This window comes from Chroicocephalus ridibundus, chromosome 7 (genome assembly GCF_963924245.1).
Source record: "Chroicocephalus ridibundus chromosome 7, bChrRid1.1, whole genome shotgun sequence".
Taxonomy (NCBI): Eukaryota; Metazoa; Chordata; class Aves; order Charadriiformes; family Laridae; genus Chroicocephalus; species Chroicocephalus ridibundus.
In genome coordinates this window covers 40,979,114-40,998,269 of record NC_086290.1, presented here as the reverse complement: position 1 = coordinate 40,998,269, position 19,156 = coordinate 40,979,114, and the positions used below count along the sequence as shown (strand labels likewise).

The following is a 19,156-nucleotide window of genomic DNA, read 5'->3' as shown; positions in this document are numbered from 1 at the left end:
AATTTACCAGAGCAAACTGCTCGGAGCATTTCAGCTGATGGTGCAGGGTGTTCCCCAAAGAAACAGTAACTCGTTGCCTAAAGCCAGCTTCAGCACGAATGCTAATGATTAATGCCTGGAGATCCCAGTGGTCTTGGAAGCAATATAGTTAAGTAAAAGGCAATGGGTTGGATAAAAGGTCTTAAATCAGACTAATGTTGGCAAATGTCACTTGAAAGAGAGGGATTTTTGGAGGGAAAAAAAGAAAAAAAGGAGAGTAATTTAAGAATAAATTCAAAGGAGGGAAAGCAGACATTCCCACAAACTAATAAAATCTCTGCAAATGAGAAAATGAGCCTGCTCAGATTGAAATTTAATCACAGAAAGGATTTTATTGTAACAAGGAGAATTATAATTACCACTCGAAAAAGGAGAGGTTTTTCTGCGTCTCAGCTGGCATGCGGCCGCCAGAGCCTGGTGCCGAGCAGGAGGGACGCTTCGGGGAGGGAAGGAAGGGCCACAGCACTTGTCCTGCCAGTAATTAATGCAGTCTCTGCCAAAACCGGATTCATTTGGAGGCAGTTGTGAACATCTCATGGGCGAGTACTGTGAAAGCATTGCTCTAGCAGCGAGCATCTCTCTTCCCCAGCGGTCCCCGGGGGATCTTCCTGGTGCTCCCCTGCCTGAGCTCCTACTGAGGCATGGCCTGGGGGGCACTTCGGGGCATTGGAAACACTTGTGGGGTGCTGTCACTATGGTATAACCGCGGTCATACTTCAGACTCATTTAAGGCCACCCAAAAGGTCAATAAAAGCAGAAATGAAGTGCAATATAAATACAGAAGTATTTCAGTGGCCGATAAAGAGTACCAGCGCACACACCTTATATTTCCTTTTAAAAATTAGCGGGCATTGGTATTTTTGTTCCAAGAGAAAAATCAGAGGAGAAACAATGATAAGAATCCCACCCGCTGTTTGTAGTTCAGCAGTACGAATCCTTTCAGGAGCAGGCTGACCACGCAGTTGGACTTTTAGCTTTATTTAGAAACGATTACAACCACCCCAGAGCTCAAAATACGTCCGTAGCTTCTCTTTAACAAGTCAATATTTTCTCTGCTATTCCCCTGCTGAATAGGCTGTTGTTTCCTTCCTTGTTTTTGTTATAGATGCAATTCAGGCTGGGTTGGTTTGATTGATATGTTCTGGTTCTTTTTTCTATTTATGATATCGAGCTCCTGGAGTCTCCACTGACTTCATTAGAGTATTTTGGAAAATAAGTATCCTCAGCATTATTTTCTCTCCCTGTCCTAGTGGGGAAAAAAAAAAGAGAAAAAAAAAAGAAAAGCACATAGAAGCATACTTTAAAAGAAAAAAAAAAACCTGTTAGCTTGTGCATACAGTGGAGTGGTGAATGATACCGACTACACTTAACAAGTTCCCTTTTTAGTGTTCTATCAACGGCAAGGTTTTTAAAAGAAATTAAGACTAACATAATATTTGACAGCTTTTACCACGTTTAAAATTGCTGCTGAAATGCTCGGTGGGCAAAACTCGCATTCTGCTTCCTTAATTTGGTTTCTTAATAATTATTTGACATCCGCTTCTCTCCTGCTGAATTTCAGAAATGTTGTTCTCTGCATCTGGGATGCTCTCGTGGCTGATCGCGTCAGGAGGAGGGGATGCGTTTCCCATGGCAGGGAGCGAGTATTGGCGTGCGCCCGCGCCAGCCATCTGACACGGGGCGAGACAGGACACGAGTTACGACCGTTTCTCTCAAAACACACACGGTCCCGTGTCGGTGGGTGCTCCCAGTCCTTCCCTGAAGGCAGCGGGTTGTTTGAAGAAAAGTCCCATTAACTTTTAAAAAGGACAGTTTAATGAGAACATACGTCTTTGTGTCAGCGCTGGAAGAGTTAATAAGAGCAGGTTGAAAAAAACTAAAATAAAATTAAAATTAAAACTCTTTATTTGGCCAGAATCTGCAGTGTAGACACAGCCTGTGCTCCGTCTCTGGCTCTGCGTGCCGGCAGAGGCGTTTGGCTAGTGGGAATTAAGCAAAGAATTGTGCAAACATTGGGGAGCGGCGCTGAAATTATTCAGCAGACGGGCTTTTTTGCTACTTTAGGATTAATTTGCAAATTTGCTCTTGACAGTCATTTGTAAGATAACCATAACCCTGAAATATTTTAGGTCATGGCAAGATAGTGGTTTAAACACGTTGAGCCTGGTAAAATGAAAAGTCAATCAGAAGAGAAATATGATTTCTGGGTTATTTTATATTGTTTTGGAAAGGATAGTTTCAGAGAATTAGAAAAGAGAAGCGAGTCCCTGGCCTTTTACGTTTGTGTCTACTGCTGTTGCAGTCAGTGAGCTGTACTTTTAGGAACTCTCTGAGAACATAAATACTTGATTATTTTTTTTTTTAAACAATACTTGGAAATACTGTCTTTTTTTAAATTATCTCATCTATTAAACAAAGAGCAGTGAATCATGCTTTTATTCTGTGTATTTTTACAGCAAAGTGTTTAAACTGGTCCGTTGAATAATTTCATGCTGCATTAAGTTCAGTAAGATCTTTTTGTATGTATCATTTTTAGTGCTTCCTATATCTTTGGCCATAAGCTTTTTAATTATCCTGTGAAGAAATGTAAAATGAAATTTAATAAGGAAGAATTTTTTGATGGGTTGGCTTCATCTGATGCAGTGTTTTTCAGATCATAGACTCATAGAATAGTTTGGGTTGGAAGGGACCTTTAAAGGTCATCCAGTCCAGTCCCCCCTGCAACGAGCAGGAGCATCTTCTACTAGATCATGGAGTCGGCATCAGTTGCGTGTTTTGTTTGGAAATCGTCGGGTTGCCTTTAGAGTGACTGCCCATCGCTCCCCAAAGGCTTCTAAAGCAGCCGCCATGTGAAGAGAAGAGCTTGGATTAGGGTAGAAAGTTCACCCTCTGGAACCAGAAGAGCGGTTGTAATTCTAGTGCTTGTATTGATTCACTGAATTGAGATGTTAATGGTCTCCTGCCTGTGCGCTGCTCCTGCGGCCAGGATTTGGGAATGAGCAGCCAACGGCGCGGGGAGCCGGTGGGCTGGGACTGTCCCTTGTACCTGTAGCCTGGGCTCAGTTTCCTCCGCAGCGGGCAAGGCTTTCCTCACCCCACCGCCGGCATTGGCTGTCAGGTGCCTTTTCATCTTCACTCTCTGGTTTTGACCAGGCGTTGTGGTAGCGAAATTTTGGGCTTTCTCTAATGAAGTCTTCCTCAAACCCAACGTGGCTGGGTTTTGAGGTGTCACCTTTTTCAGCAAAGGAAAAAGAAAATGTTTTGTCAAAAAAGATGTCTGAGTTGGGCTGGTTTAGAGCGGCAGACTTAAGCTGGGCAGTCCTGGGACCTTTTCCTTGGAGGTGTTTTTTAGGTTGGAGCCTTACATAAATAATTAGGGTTAGGTTTCTAATGCTGACATTCCTGCAACCTTTATGAATACAAATAATGTGCTCGTAAATTCAAGGAAAGGGAAATGAAAAAATGGAAGCCGATGAGCCTGTTCTATGTCTTAGAGAGAAAAAGGAAAATGAAAGGTGAAGACCTGGTTTTCCTCCAGCTCTGAGCTGATGCAGGTCTCCGTATGCCCATTTCTGTGGCTTTCCCAGCGCCCACGGGGGAACGCCCCTTCCCCGGTAGCTGCTGTCTGAAGGGCAAAGCAGGGATGCTCTGAGGTTTACCCACATGTGTTTTAATGTAGGGTTAGGACTCTGGCTTGGTATTTTGCCATCAAATACCTTCCCACCCCGTTTTAAAGGTTTCAAACTCAATACTTACCCACTTTTAATTATTTTTTTTTAATGTACAATTAAAGATATACAATACTGGGATTTGCCCGTGTTATCACTTATGAACACTACCTGTTTATGAACCCAAACCGGAGTTGTATCTGGAAAGCCTTTTCTTTTTGTGAATTTTGGTGTTGCAGATCAAATGTGCTTTTGAGATCCAAATTTAACTTGGATCTTGAATTTGCAAAGACTTACTATTGCCCCCGATCCTGCACGTGATCCGACATGTCTTAGGAGTTCACCTGTGAGGACGGGTACTTTTTTGAGTCAAAGGTATGGCGCAGGTGAGCGAGCCTCACCAGGCTTAGCAGCGTTCCTTGGGAATGGAGTTAAGGTTTTGCAGGTTGTCAGAGCTGAAGATGCACACGAATGGCTCCCCCATTGCCTAATTGCATTTTTAATTGGATGATAGCAAAGGGCTCTCATTTTAGCAATGCATTTCCTAACTGCTGAGCATTGTGGCTGAGCTGATGAAGAAATCAAATCTGAAAGAGCCGGATCCTCCCCGGGCTGAAATTGATGCTGGGTTGGTGTTAAATCCAGATGTGAGTTGCTGAGCTTAGAAAAATGAAATGAAAACTAGGATCTTCTAATTGCTTTGCATTTTCTTTGGGATCTGTGAAGACATTTTGTGAGACAGGCTGACCAAAACACTTGTGAGCTGCTGGGGGCACGTGCATTTATTTTAGCCTTCTCTGTGCTCTGAGACCCAGTCCCAGAGGACCATGGGTGCTGCTTCAACACCCTCCCCATGTCATTAAATGCATATTAGAGGGGAACATGTGGCACCGGTCATGATTTGTCTTCTACGCTGAACATTAAAAACGTGGTGAAAAAAGCCCAACTGGGTGAAACTTGGAGACTGGAGCTTGGAGAACATCACCTGCACTGTGCTAAAGGAAAACTGAACCGTGATTGTGGCTGTGGGACTGGAGGTGGGTTAAGCAGCGCATTCATTTGGGGATTCAGAAATTCCCTTTCCATGGCTCAACGGTCCATGGACTCCGTGTGCACCCCAGGAACATAAATCTCTGCTGCTAGCTTTGTCTCTAGGTAATTAATCAGTGGTTGGTTATAGACTTGTTGGGGACGGACAGATATTGTTTTATTCCCTTTTAGTGGTTTGGTTTGGTTTTGTTTTTAAATTCCAGTTCAAGTAAGTGGAATATTCCTCATTTTCTTTTATTATAAGGTAAACAAAATTACCATGATATATCTTCTCCAATTTCTGTTAGGACCGCACTATGAAACTATAACCTATTTTTAGCTGAAAATCCTTAGAAAAGTGTAAGAAGCCAGAAAATGCTTTAGTGGGAAAGTGATATGTTCAAATAAACCTTACAGAGATAGTGCTCACCCAGCAGATGAAAATATTAAGTCTGGGGATTGTTAGGCAGAAGAGTATCTCTGAATCTCTCTTTTCTTTCTATCTAAGGTAACCTGATTATCACGGTAATCTCTTTTGCTCTGTCAGTTTGAAAAGACACTATCATCTGTCATTCTGTAGGAAAAAGCAAAATCCCCAAATAATCATAGGCAGAAACAAATATTCCTTATTTGAGCTTTTGTTTTAAAAATTAGACTAATATTCATACAGCCAGAAGCATGTTTTTTATATATATATATAAATATATAAAAAAAGATATACACACACACACATATATATAACTATATATATATGTAAAATAACAACCCCGCTTTTTTTGAGCAAATGCATGTTTATGCTCTGTACAGTTTCTGCAGGAGATATCTGGGCTGTTGGGCCGTTACCTACTGAATGCTTTTCTTTTCTTAGTGGAGATCTTCTGCAGAGGGGCGCTGGCACCGCCTGAGCGTGTCTAGGCGTGTGTGTGCCAGCACGTACATTTGTCTTCCAGAAGCGGGCTTTGACCATGCATAGGACTAAACCACTGAAGAGCACTTGGGAAATACGAGATACTTTGTTCCACCCGCTAAGATGCTTACGAAAATAAAATTTAGTTGGGAGAGATAATAAATAAGAGGAATCCAATTATTTTTTGGCTTGTCAGTCTGTCCTGAGGAAACTACCAGTAAGTCTATATGACGCGATAGCTGATTTGGCAGAGAACCCGTTGAATGGGTTGGGTTAACTCAGTATCTCTATCCTCAAGATGACCCAGATCAGCCCTGAGTGCCTCTCCCATAACCAAGGGGTGCATGAGCTGGGGGGCGGGTGCAGGCATATACACAGATTATCATCCTCCGTGAGCATCCAGATGGTGCCATGTCTCTCCTGACCCTCCTCTCCTGAGCATCCCTGGGTGCTGGGTGCAGTGGTGGGGGCCTGGCGAGGTGTGGGGCTCTGGCTGCCCCTGCAGGGATGAGGATGCCCAATTCGGGAGGGCGGGTTTTTGGCCGCCGTCGGTACAGCTGCTGCCCTTGCTGGCGGGGAGGGAGGACACCTGCGTGCCCCTCTGAATGAAGGCAGCCTTCGGTTTGGGAGAGACACCGCCGAGGTTACCACAACAGCGCTGCCCTGCACGGAAGCGCCAAGAAAAGGCTGCTGCTTTCTGCCACGCGCGCTCGGTCGCATACTAAGGAAGCGGCAATGGGGGGATAATAAAAGGCACTGGCTCGTCGTCCGGCTTCGACACTATTCAGAGCTTGCCCGAATTAGCAAGGCTGGTGTAATCCATTCTGCACACCACAGTAGTACAGTAAAGTTTATTTTGCGGGGGGGAAACATGGCCCCACTACATTCGTGGGAGCTTTTTCCAGTGAGGTCAGCAGGGTTTTCATCTCTTATGTTCAGTAGTGGGTAGAAGAGTATTTCCTCAGCATCTGTAACCAATTTTGTTGAAGGAGGAGAAATAGGGGTTTGTTTGTTTGTTTAATTATGCATGGTAAAATAAATTGTGATTTTACAGTCAGGAGCAAAACTGGGATGGCTGCTGCGGTTGTTCGCAGTGGTTACAGCTGATGTCAGCGACTGGGCGATGCTTGTCAGAGGGAGCTGGAGCACCTGGGAAGGGCTTTGGAAATCAGTGAGGGCTCCCCTCTGCTGCCGCCTCCGATCGCTTCCCTCCGGCTGAAGGAGCCTCCTCCTGTCGGCAGAGTTTCTGTGGCAGAACCCCGCTGATGTCCAGAGGGGAGTGGAATGGCAGCTCCTACGGCCACATTCAACCCAGATGGTTTCAGGTCTCCACTCTTCTACGTTGGCCATAAATTCACCCTCGCAGGCTCAGGGCGCGCGGGTGAAATCCTTGAGCTGCGGCCATCGCTCGCTAGTGCTGCCTGACTCTGCTTTAGCCTGTTGATGGAGGGACACTTCCCATTAGACATTTATAAATAAGAATTTAGCACAAGTGAGTGGTCTCGTGATTTCCTAGTAATTTCCTCAAATGCTTAATAATAGACATGTCCCTAAATATCTTCTTTGTCTCAGTATTAAGACTTTTAAGCTGTTACAGCTGCTTCAGGATAAGAGAGTGGTGTATATAGAAGTTTTTATTTCTTTTTATAAGAAAAAAAAATTATATATGTTTGTCTTGTGCTTTGTCCCATGTGTTCTCCCACGCAGTACAACTGGACCTGCAAGTAAACCACGAGACCTCTGAGACAGACCTTTTTACGTGTTACATGTTTTTCAAGTCTTGGCTGCTGTTTCTTTACATCACCCCAGCAGAGCCAAAGCATGCAGAGAACGATAATAATCATAATTAAACAAAATCTAACTTGCAGGAGCTTAAAACCCAAAGGCTACCATTCCCCTGGGGACAAGGGATTATAACTGGTTCTGTGTCAGCTCGGTAGTCGGTGTCGCTGGAGGTCTCTGTAGGCTGCAGATAATCATGTCACAAATTTTGCTGGCAGGTGTTGATCTCTCAAGACAGAGAGAAAGCTCTCTCTGCCCACCTCTCAGCCTTTGGAGTCTGGAAAATGGCTTTCAGCAGCACTCCAGACAAGTTTTCCCTCTTCATTCAAGCCTGAGCTTCCCGGTAAACTGCCTGCCTAAATATCTGGATGACTTACTTGAGGGAATTAAATAGTGGGTGTGGCGGGGGGGAATATATATATATATATATATATATATATATATAAAAAATATTTGTTTGATCTGACTGTATTTTTTGCCTTGCTTAGCCATATAGCAATTTTGTTGGATATTCAAATGAATTAATTCTTCTGTTCTAAAGGCACGCGTGAGCGTGTGGGGGCGTTTGCCAGTTTGTGAGGACATGCCCCAGTTACATGTATTTCCTGAAGGAATGCTCCCTACTTGGGAGGGTTTCTTGTCCTCTAGTTCATACCCCAAGTCCACAGGATTTGGGAGCTGGCTGTCCTTCACGTCCCCCTGAGGTGGACTCCTTCTCGGAGTAAGTGTGATGTGTTACTTCTGGTCTCAGTTTGTTTAAAGAAAAACAAAAAAAAGTTGTGTTCTGCAACATCACGGCACTTTAGCCAAATATTTGCAATGCAATTTGTAATGAATTATAAATGAATCAACAATGTGGCATGAATTTAATATTCATATATATGCGATCATGTCACACTATCTTCATTTTCCCCTCTCTTTCCAAGGCCTAGGCGGACTGGTGAGATTGGCAGACGCAGAGTGTGAACGAGGTAGTTTTCGATTCAATGGGTACAGCTTGAATTCCTTCATGAAGAACGGTCTCCCTCATTTTAAGCTGTCAAAACAGCACTTGATTGAGGCTGCAGTTAGCACAAGCGCCGTGAAATGCGGAGAGTAGCCTGAGTATTCGAGTCACGGCCACCTGGGCTGTGTCTTCTCCCTGGGCTGCCTGTGGGCCTTCAACCAGGGATCGCCTCCATCCTTCCTCCCCTCTAGTCTTGCACCAACAAGGTGTCCAGCTTAGGTTGGATGGGACCACAGGAGCTCATCTGGTCCAACCCCAGCCCAAAGCGGAGCTGACATGGACATCGCATCAAGTTGCTCAAGGTCCTACTGATCACTGGGTAACTGTGTGACGAAGGCACACCTGGGGATGTGTCCAGCTCAAAATGACTCCTCAGAAACCATAACATGAACACATGAACATTCTTAGTATGTTGTTGTGCTGGGTAGTTTCCTGATAAAAATTAGTGTGGTTTTTGTGCTCTGTCATAACTGATTGATGGCTTTAGTTGGCCAACCCATGCAGTGGGGACCATTGGGTTGGTCCCAGACCATGCATTGGTGGTGTTAATAAGCAAAGGCACATCACCAGCTCCAACGTAGCTCACCAAGGGCATGCTCAGGTAGTGAGACGTTTACAGTGTCTATTCGTGCAATTGAAAACTAGCTGAAGGTGGAATCCTGTACTGCTAACTCCAGTCTCTGCTGCAATATCCCAGTGATCAGTATTGGGCTTTCCGAACAGCCTGTGATGATGATCATGTCCTTTCTAAACTCTCTGTGGTTAGGTCTTGTGTTTACCTAAACAATTCAGCTTCTTTTTAGTGTATTGTAAGCACAGTCATTAGCTGCTGTGCTTTGCTAAGGAAAACGGAGTAAAGCAGAGTGTTTTCTTTTCTGCTTTGTTTTTTTTAATACAGTTAACTCCATCTTGGGTGGAAGGCTGAGTCTGGGGTTCAGACTTTTCCCAAAGAAATGGGAAGGTCAGAAACTCTGAATATTGATACTTCTTTTGGTGATGCGAGTTCATAACTGTCGTGATTTTCAGGATGTGGAAGTTGTCTGGAGTTTTGTCGTGTACTTCAGGAGCAGGAACAGGAAGCTCTTTTTAAGGGATGCTGGGCTAGCACTGACTTTGCTTGCAAGGGAAGAGCCTGTTGAGGAGTGGAGCCATCCTGGTAGTGCTACAGATCTGAGTATATTTCAGTGTTTCCAGGTCCATTTTCTCCCCATGAACAACACTGGATTGGTTAACTCATTCCCATAATTAATCCAAACCATGTTTTGCTGGTGTAGTTGCTGAGGTGAATTCCAGTGTGACATTTCCACAAATCCTACTAAGTTATCTTGGAAGGATAAAGCTCATGTAGTTGCCCATTTTGTTACTGCTGTGTCTTAATCTAACCATCTTGTGTCATCCACAAGATTTGCTTTCTGCTCTCAGATAACAGGGAATCCCAAAAGCTGACATTTTTCACGTCGTTTATGTTAGGTACAATCATTCTTGACCTTAAATTTCCATGCCTGTATGAACTCCATGCCTTGAGAGTTGGGGAAGGTAACTCAGAACAAGCTTTGAGGTGATGCTCCAGGTGAGGATCAAGTAACAGTTAGGCATAATAATTATGGATGATTGAAAGGAATTTGTCAGCAAAGACCTTTTTGCTGCTGTTAATGCCGGAGGAGCTCTGTGTAGGACTTCGTGGGACTCTTTGCGATTCTCGGGCAATTTCTGTTAGAGAGTAAATAGATTCTGCTGCCTGAAATGAGATGCTAAATGTTCTGTTTGTAAGGAACCAAACTGTTAGGTTAACGGAGAGAGTTCTGTAAGGATGTTCAGGATGGCCAAGAAAATGGAGAAATAAGAGGGGGAAAGAAAGAAACGACAAACTGATGCAGACTTAAAACTTTTTATTTTATTTTCTCCGTACAGTTTTTAGAGTTCCTGACAGACGTGTGTGCAGCCATGAAATCAGCAGACAGGCAGCTTTGAACTGTGCACTGAATGCACAAAGAATATCGATTCATCCAAGCTTTCACTAACTTGGGTAATAAAATACTTCAGAGTCCAGAATTTCAAATGGACAAAGTGTTCTTCAACCTTTTTCTACAGTGTACTAATCACAAACTGGCTTTTCTTCAACAAAAGGCATCAGGACTTTTCTTTCAAGCAACAATTCTTATTAATAGAGAGATGTAGAAATGATCTTCCTTCGTTGTGGCCAGGCTTGAGGTCCTCTTTATGCCCCTGGTCTGTCTAGTGCTGTTTATTTGGTTATCTGGAGTCCTTGGAGGTTGATTCTTAAGGAAAAAAAAGATCTGGTACACTAATGTAGCTTTTTGTTATCTGTCTTCTCCATAATAGCAGCTATTATGTGGCTTTGCTATCATTTAGATTCATTTTTTTATATATAGAAGAAAGACTTCTTTTCATTAGTTTCCCCCAAGAAGAGAAGAGCATCATTGTAGGATGTTTGTGTGAGGTTTATTTATGCTCTGACATAGCAGGTCAAAGGCAAGGATACAGTGAAAAAAATCAGGTTTTTTTCCTGAAGCAGTGTAGGAATTCCCCTCGTCCAGGTTTTAGGCTGGTGCCCCATTCATTCTCATGCAAGGTGCGCGCTCAGCTTTAGATCCAGTGGTGCAAAAAGAGGTTATTCAGTAGACTTTTCTAGGTCAAAAGTGTTCTACAGTTCCAGGCAGCTTTTCATTATCGATTGAAGGAATTGCACACATAACCTGTGATTTGTTCTGTTTCCCTGCTTCAAATGAGTAATTGCTAAGTGCTTCGAGTAAACTTTTAGTTGGTTGCCTGCTCTGTGGTGGGAGGTTTGATTCCAGGCACCAGGATGTATTTCAGTATCAGAAAGGGCTTGGGAAGGGGGAGTGAATGCAGTGGTGGTTAACGGGATCCGTTGCAAAATGTCTTGCAGGAAGGTTGTTTCTCCTGCGCTTGCCACCAGTGATGCTTACCAGGTCGTAAATCTCTGCTGGACTGTGCTGCACCAGAGGCACCCTGTTGAGTTTCTCTCCTCCTTGGGTTGAATTTGGCCAGGGAAAGCAAGCCTTGCTTCCCGGAGAGCCTGCCGTCGGCAGCGTGGCTGGTGCGGGTGGTGCCTTCACCTCTGCAGCAGCGTTGGCCAAGTCTCTTCACAGTCATCGCGGCTTCTGAGCCTCTCCCCTTGGATTTGCCTGCCAGATATTTCCTATTCAAGCCCTATTGGTTTCCATTACCAGCTTGAAAATTGACTTGAGGCAGAAATGAATATTGCAATTATATAATTTATTTTTGCATAAATTAGTGTCATTTTCTCTTAAATACCCTGCCATTTTGGACACGTGTAGTTTATTAAAAAATAATAGTAGCAGTTCGAAAGCATCGTTTCTGAGTTCAGGGAAAGGCTTTTTTTTATTTTTTCGTGGTTTTTAAGCACACGGCTCCCAAAGCAACGTCCTTGGAGGGTGAGGGGGAGCCCCGCCGCCCTCGGCCCGCCTGCCCTGGGCATCCCGAGATGCTCTTTGCCACGGTGCTCCTGTGGCCGCCCGCGCAGGGAAGGAGAAGTGGAGGCTGAGTGGAAGGTGCAGAAAGCAATTAGAGGGCACAGCTTTGCGGGGAGTCATCGTTCGCCGCAGCCTAACGCAAGTGCACAAGAGTTAAATCGAACTATGTAAAATCCTTAATACGGTACTAGATGTTTTCTTTAGGAATCATGAAGCATGTAATGTCCTTATGTTCTCCAAAGGGTTTATTTGGCAGCCTGTTAGCATCTCACTGTGACATGACTGAAGGGGGAATAACCAAAATAACAAGGAGGGGCAAAGAAGGCAGCAGTCACCAAATTGGAATAACAACTTTGTATCATAGTACCTTTGAACCTGTCACTCTTTTTTTTTTTTTTTCCCTTTCCCTGGCTGGGTAGCAGGGCTTAATGCCCTTCAAGACAACGTTATGCCGGTCAAATTGTGATTGGGACTCAAGTCATTTTGCCTAAGGCTCCTGGTCGCTGCTGGATTCCAGTATGTCTGAAGATGAGCCAGTCCGTGTAATCCGAGGCAGTGTTTGTTTGCTCATTCACTTTGGTTTTCTGCAATTATCCAGATTTTAGGCTGAGAAGCATCTTTGCAGCTAACCAGGAGCAGCATGAAGTCGCAAGGTAAATATTTCCGACAATGGGAAAGGAGATCTGTGCTGTTGGCAAAGATTGCTGCTTACAAAGAGTAAGTAGTCAGGGTAAGAAAATAAAAGAAAGGGGGTGAACAAAGTAAAGGATTAGGGTGTTCAAATAGCTGGTGGATTAACAGGGCACAGTACATACCTTTGGGTCTTCATTTAAAAAATGAAATAGCTTCCAGCTCATCTGTGATATTAGTTTTTATACAGATACCTTTAATCCTATAGTTTCCATTTTCAGAGCAAACAAAGATGTGTTTATTTTTCTTATAAGCCCTTTTCCTGTTCTCCATGCAGTATCTTTGAAGCTAATGGCCTAGATAGACAGAAACCAGAGGGAAGCAGGAGCAGGGTGCTAATGACAACTTGTGGAAGGCAGCTTTGAGCCACAGGCTGGGTACCCTCCCCCCCTGCCCCAGGAGCATCCCTGCCCGACCCCTGTGGAGGGATGCCGAGGGCTGGCATGGTCCCCGCACCTCCAGATGGGGACTCACTGGGCTACCCCAGACTGTGTGTACTTGGGGACATATATATTTATATTTTTCTAAAGAAGTAACCATTTTGCTCTCACTGTTGTAATTTCCCACCTGTTTAATGGAAACAGCAGAGCCATGGCCACCCCCAGCAGGTGAGCATCTCGCTGCTTCAGAGCAGCCCCTCCCGGCACATCGGCCTTGCTCTTTAGCTTCCAGGTTGTGGATGGCCTGGAATGCCGTGGGGAACCCCTCTGTTTGAGAAAGGTGTTGCGTTATAGAAAACCAAGATAGGATGCAATGCTGTGAAAGCGCTGCTAATGTTACGAAAACATGGTACGTGTTCTGTGGAGAAATTCCAGAAAGAAGAGCGTGGGAACCATGGGAAACCTTTCAGTGCTTCCCCTGTCTTCCTGCTATTCTCTTTTATTTTAAATGTGTTTTCTTGCTCCCAGTTTGCTGTGGTTTGCATTGGGACAGGTTTCTCCTCCTTCCTGCTTCCGAGCTTTCCCTCTCCCCTTGCCAAAAGCAGCACCATTAGCTAAGGGATTGCAGAACTGGCAGTTCTGGGGAAGGGTGCCGCCCCTCTCTTATCAGCCTTTTCTGTGACATCTATGGTTTTCAAAGTCTGCATCCTTTTAGGTTTTCTCTTCTTTTAACATCTCTAAAATTAATGCAACAATTCAGTGTCTGTGTGGTGCCTAAATATATATACCTCTGTGTGCGTGTGTATGCATTTATTTGTGTGTAAATATAAGTACACATATAATCTGCCCAGTCAAAATAGTTTCCCAACACATCTGTCGCTGAACAGATGCTCTCTGTATCGGTCGGTTTGGCTGTTGCTGGCTCTTTGTGGTTGGTGTTAACATGAATATTTAAAGAATAATGAAGATCTGATGGCTCTGGTATAATCTAATGCAACGCAGGAGAATCCCAAAGCTTTGACTCGCCTGAGGAGTGCCACCTACCCCTAAACCCACGTGCAGTTGAGTTCGCTCCTCTGAATCAAGGAATGAGCTCCGTGACTTTGATTGCTGGCACATGGCAGCGCATCTCGGGCTGTTCCAAAGGGGACGTGTATGCAGATTAACCTCTGTCATTTGGAATGCTGCCTGGCAATGGTGTGTAGGCAGCATTTATAATAAAATATTAAAACAGTACGGTGAAATATTCAAAAAAGCGAAAGGTAATACAAGAGATGGGTTGTAAGGGTCCGAATTTTGCAATACTTAAGAAATGTATACATATTAAGCATCTACTTGCCTAACTCCAGGGTGTCTACTTTTAAAACCTTTAGAAAGTAATATTTTTACACAAATAATGCAGTTATCCCTTGCACTGGCATTTACGATGCGGAGACACTCCAACTCTTGTTAACTGAAAATGATTGTGTGGGTGGAGGAAAGGGTACCAGGCGTCCTGCAGGTGCTGGTGGCTCAGGCGTGGCTCCTTATTCGTGGATCTCCGGGAGCTTCACCAGGAAGAAGAAATCCCAGTGTCCTCGCCCTGCGGCTCCTCTTTGCAGGGGGAAGGTGTTGGAGGAGGGAAGGTGTGCCGAGCTGCTCCCCGGCCTGGGCCGTGCTCTGCATCCCAGGGTATCGCGTGCGTACAGCAAGAGTCTGTTTTCTCTAAGCGTTGCATCCATTTTCATGGCAATAACGGCTGGGAGGCATTAGTCTTGGATTTGTATGTTATATACACCGTGTGTGTATAATGTATATACCGTACATATATATATATATATAAAAAAATATATAAAATATACAGCTGTCATTCCAGACAGAAATCTTGCAGATTCATCCCTGGAGAAACACCCAGCTGACTGTAATCTGTGCAAATACTTATGTTTGCAATAATCATGTTTATAACATAATAATTAACGAGCCCTTTTCCCCCACCCAATTATTTTATGCAGTGCCTCATCTGATTTGACCAGTGCCCTTTCTAGCAGGTCTGTCCTTTTTAAGACTAATGGATTTCCAGCAGGATCAGATTTTCTTTCCGACTCTTGTTGCTACTTCCTTCAGAGATTATTTAATCGCTGTAAAACTGGTCTCTGTACTTGCCATTCTTGATTACGTTACTACTTAACAAACTGTATTAACTACATGAAAAAATCAAATGAATTGAGCACCAGGCAGTAACGGAAAACTTTTTTTTTCCCCTCAGTACTGTTGCCACTGATGGGAAGTGTGTGTAATCAAGTTATTTTTGAATTATCTTCAAGCTGGGAGAAAAAGAAAACTTAGGATAATGGATAATTTGAAAGTAGCTGCACAGAAATGCCACTAAAAATGATGGCCCATAACTTTATTTTGTATTGCTCCGTCCCTGCCTTCTCGGCTTTACATGTGCACACAACGGGACCTCCTTATTTGTCTGGAGCATGCCACAGCGTGGAGGTTTAAAGGTGGTTTGACTGAAGTTAGCGTGGTGGAAGGGGACTCTCCTCCTTGCTCTGACCTCGGCAAATATTCCCCAGAAACAGCAGTTTGTAGGATCTGCGCAGTAGATCCAACCTGCAGTGGGCACACGGGCTCATGGGCAGCTGCTGGTGCAAGTTTTGGGTGGTTTCACAGCCCTAAAAAGTGGTTATAACCAAGAAGAGTTGGGGCACGTGGCTACAGTAGTGTTCTCCGGAGAGGGGATCCCTCTCACATCACAGCACCTCCCTGAGAACGGAAATCAGGTGCCTCTTGAGGACCAGAAACAAACGTGCAGCTGAAGGTAATGGCGATGCTCGTGGGGCTTCCTCGGTACGTGGTTGGGGCTGGAGAACCACAGCCTCTTTGGGCCGTGGGGTCTGAGCTGCTAAATATAAGTAGTCCAGTCCTCTACCATGGTCCTCGTTGTGACCCCCACGTGCTTTTCTGCAAGGGGAAGGGCGTGCAGGGGGGTTGGGTGCTCGGGGCTCACAGGCGCGTCCCCAGGGGAAGGGACGAAGTAGAAAGACCAGGTCCCACGTGCCAGGTAGGACGCAGGGGCGCATGGGCACAGGTGGGCAGTGCTGGGCAAAGATGATGTTCTCCAAGCAGAAAACGCAAGCAGCACTGTCAGGACGTAATAACTTGCTCGCAAGGAAAGTTTCTTTCTAATGTCCATCATTTAATGGTTGGCTTATGCCCTTGAAGTGAGATGTCTTACGTCCGTAATACAGCCACGGTAATTTCGTTCCAAAAGTACCCTATTTGATTAAGAACCAGCCATGAAGGCAAATATCAAATCTCCAGGTGGAAACTTGGCCTGGCAGAAGAGGATGAGAAGTTCCCATTAAGCGAGGCCGGGCCGGGGCGTCCCCTCCGACCAGGGACGCAGCGCGGCACGGCCCATTTGTCACAGGAGGAGTATAAATTTGTTTTCTATTGCTGACATGTATTTGTCCTTTCTTTTATTGCAGCAATAATTTCTTCAAAATACCTTTAAAGAAAAAAAAAAAAAGAAGAAAAGGAGTGTCGAGAACATGAAAGTTTAATCTTAATTTTGTCCTAACCTTTACAAAATCCATTAAATTACTCCGGCAAGTGAGACCAGCAGCCTTGCTGAGCCTGGGCGGCCATGGCCCGTCAAGGTACACGTGGGAGGGGTGAGCTCTCCACCTTCTGATAGTCCCTAGAGCGGGAGATGTTGGGTGCGTTTAAACAACAAAAAAAGGTGATGCGGTGTGGTAGAGAAGCACGGAAACGTTAAACCAGATGATGAACTGGAGATCTCTCTCTCTGCCACTACGGGGAGGCGGGTTCACTCATAAATTCTTACACTGCTGTATAAAATATGGAGACGCTTCTGTGTGATGATGTGGCATCAGAGAAAGCGGAGGTGTTTTATGTCAAGAGATAAAGAATTGCTTCCCTGGAAGGTGTGTGGCCCAGCTGCACGCCTGGCGGCGGGCAGGAGGCTGGCATCGAGCGCGCTTCTGGTGCGGGTTTTGTGGAGCAACCTGCGCCCGTGAACACTGGCCCCCCCCAAGCCATTGGGCACGTTTTAAGGAAAGTGAGAGCAACTGCAGAACGTTGGGAGATTGCCTGGCTGCTCCCACGGTCTCAGGGTGAAGGAGGGCGGAAAACGTCTTTTTGTTTCTGATCCCTTCTGCAGGGGTTGGGAGCGTTTTCCCATGGGCTGAGTTACCACTAAGGTGATTTTATCCGATATTTATCCCTCCACCCGGAGGATGCTTTTGCCAACTAATAATCAGAGATTATTAAACTGGGGGGGATGTGGTTGAAGGGGCTAAGAATAAGGTTGTTATTTTTCTGGAGTCAACTCCCTTCAGTAAACCCGCCTTTGAAAATAAGATGCCTTTTAAAATAAGCCTTCCTAGACTGATGTTCTGGCTGTACTGTCCGCTCACAGCCTTGCATTTGTGGTCTTGGCCCTCTTTCCAGCCTGGAAGAAGCCACACGACTCTTTTGGCCCACTGTGAAACGTCTATGGCATATTTAGCTGTAATAAATCGGGCTGGTGCCCTGATGCTGGAGGAGCTGATTTCAGCTGGCTTTGCAGAAAAAAAAAAATAATTGGTTTTGTTAGTTATTTTCTTCTCTCTCTCTCTTTTTTTTTTTTTCTAAGGGAAAAACAAAACAGAAATCTCAAGGGAGAATGTGTATTTGCTCATCAGAGTTTTAGGTCCTCTCTGCGGTGCTCTCTGCTCACACCCCCCCAAAAGCAGGCTGCCCCATCCTGCGAAGCTGCGGCCACGGCTGCCTTAAAGGCAGGAGTCGAAAGGCATGAGACAGAAATGCACGTTGTTGTTTTTAATAAATAAAAGTAAGAGCTCTAGTTGGAAACACCTAGGAAAAGAGCATTTTGTGCATTTGTAAAAATTCTTGGGCAAAACGGCTGGTGAGTCAGTGCCTGGGAAGAGGACGGAGGCAGCGGAGCCGGGGTGGCCTCAAGGGACAGCTGAGGACGTGGCAGCTCCAGCTCGGGCACTGGTTTCTGATCCCCCCTTCAAGCTGCTCCAGGATATTTCTTTAACTCCTTTGCTTTAGAGCCTGGTCCACGCTTGCACTGTTTTAAGCATCTTCTATATAAAAAGTCAAGCTTGGTGCGTGACGCTCTAGTCATTAGAAACAGGTGACCGGGAAGTTTGGCAGCAGCACGAATTGGTGACTCCCCCTTTTCTGTTTATCGTCATTCATCTGCCCCTGCTTGCCTTCCAAGTGAAGGGCTCAGGGTTACCCTCCGAGCTGGCAGTGCTGTTTTACTGAAACGTGCTGCCTATGGGCCGGCAGGCATACGCCACCGTGCTGCAGGAGGGGTAAAAATACGTAGGTGATCACACAGCGGCTGGGCAGGATTCGCCAGCACAAAACTTGCAGTGCTGAAGGGTTGGTGGTAGGCGGGCAGGATTTTGAGGCTCTTCATCACTGTGGTGCTCGCCCGGTAAAACGCTGCTGTAGGTTGTGATCCTTAATCAGGCTGTAGGTTGTGATCAAAACCGCATATATATCTGCGTAAAATGTCGCTGGTGTTGATGCTTGACTATTTCTTAACATTTTAAGCAGGGAGGTTAATAAATAAATTAATTATTCAAACAAAGGTGCAAAGCGAGGGGAGTGGGCAGAGAAGTAGAGATATAGAGATGGGTTTCTTCTGCCTCTTGGCTTGCTCTTGAGTTTCATGCCGTGGTCCTCATGTCGTTCCGAACTGGAAAAGGCGGGACACAGCACTGGGTAGGAAGCGGTGTTCGGACATTTTTCCCCATCTTGTAATTGAATGGTTATTTGTATCAGGTGTGTATGGAGATGCATGGACGTACCCATCCCGGTCTCTCCAAGAAAGTGGCTTTTCAGTGGGGCACCTCTGCAGCGGGCACAGGGGATGGGGCTCCTTCCCCATCTCCCCATGGCTTTCACAGGGCGCAGAGCTGTGAGAGGGAGCAGGAGGAGGTTGGACTCTGCCGCTGTGCTTTTGCCAAAAGCAGGAATTGGCCCCAAATGTGGGAAGGCACAAAGTCCAGCCGCCTTTTCCAGGAAAGCCAGCTCGTCTGTCTGCAGTGGATGGCGGGGGACAAATTAATCCCTAACAGGAGGAGGCACAACTCATTGCTGGTATCAATCACTTATTTATGGTGGTGACAGCTTTAAGCCCGAGTTCCCAA

General features: G+C 45.2%; 1 protein-coding gene across 5 annotated transcripts in view; it reads left to right on the top strand.

The window, feature by feature from the left end:
- ERBB4 (erb-b2 receptor tyrosine kinase 4) overlaps positions 1-19,156 on the top strand; it is a 630,546-nt gene that overhangs the window by 69,870 nt on the left and 541,520 nt on the right. The gene's annotated exons all lie outside the window — the stretch shown is intronic.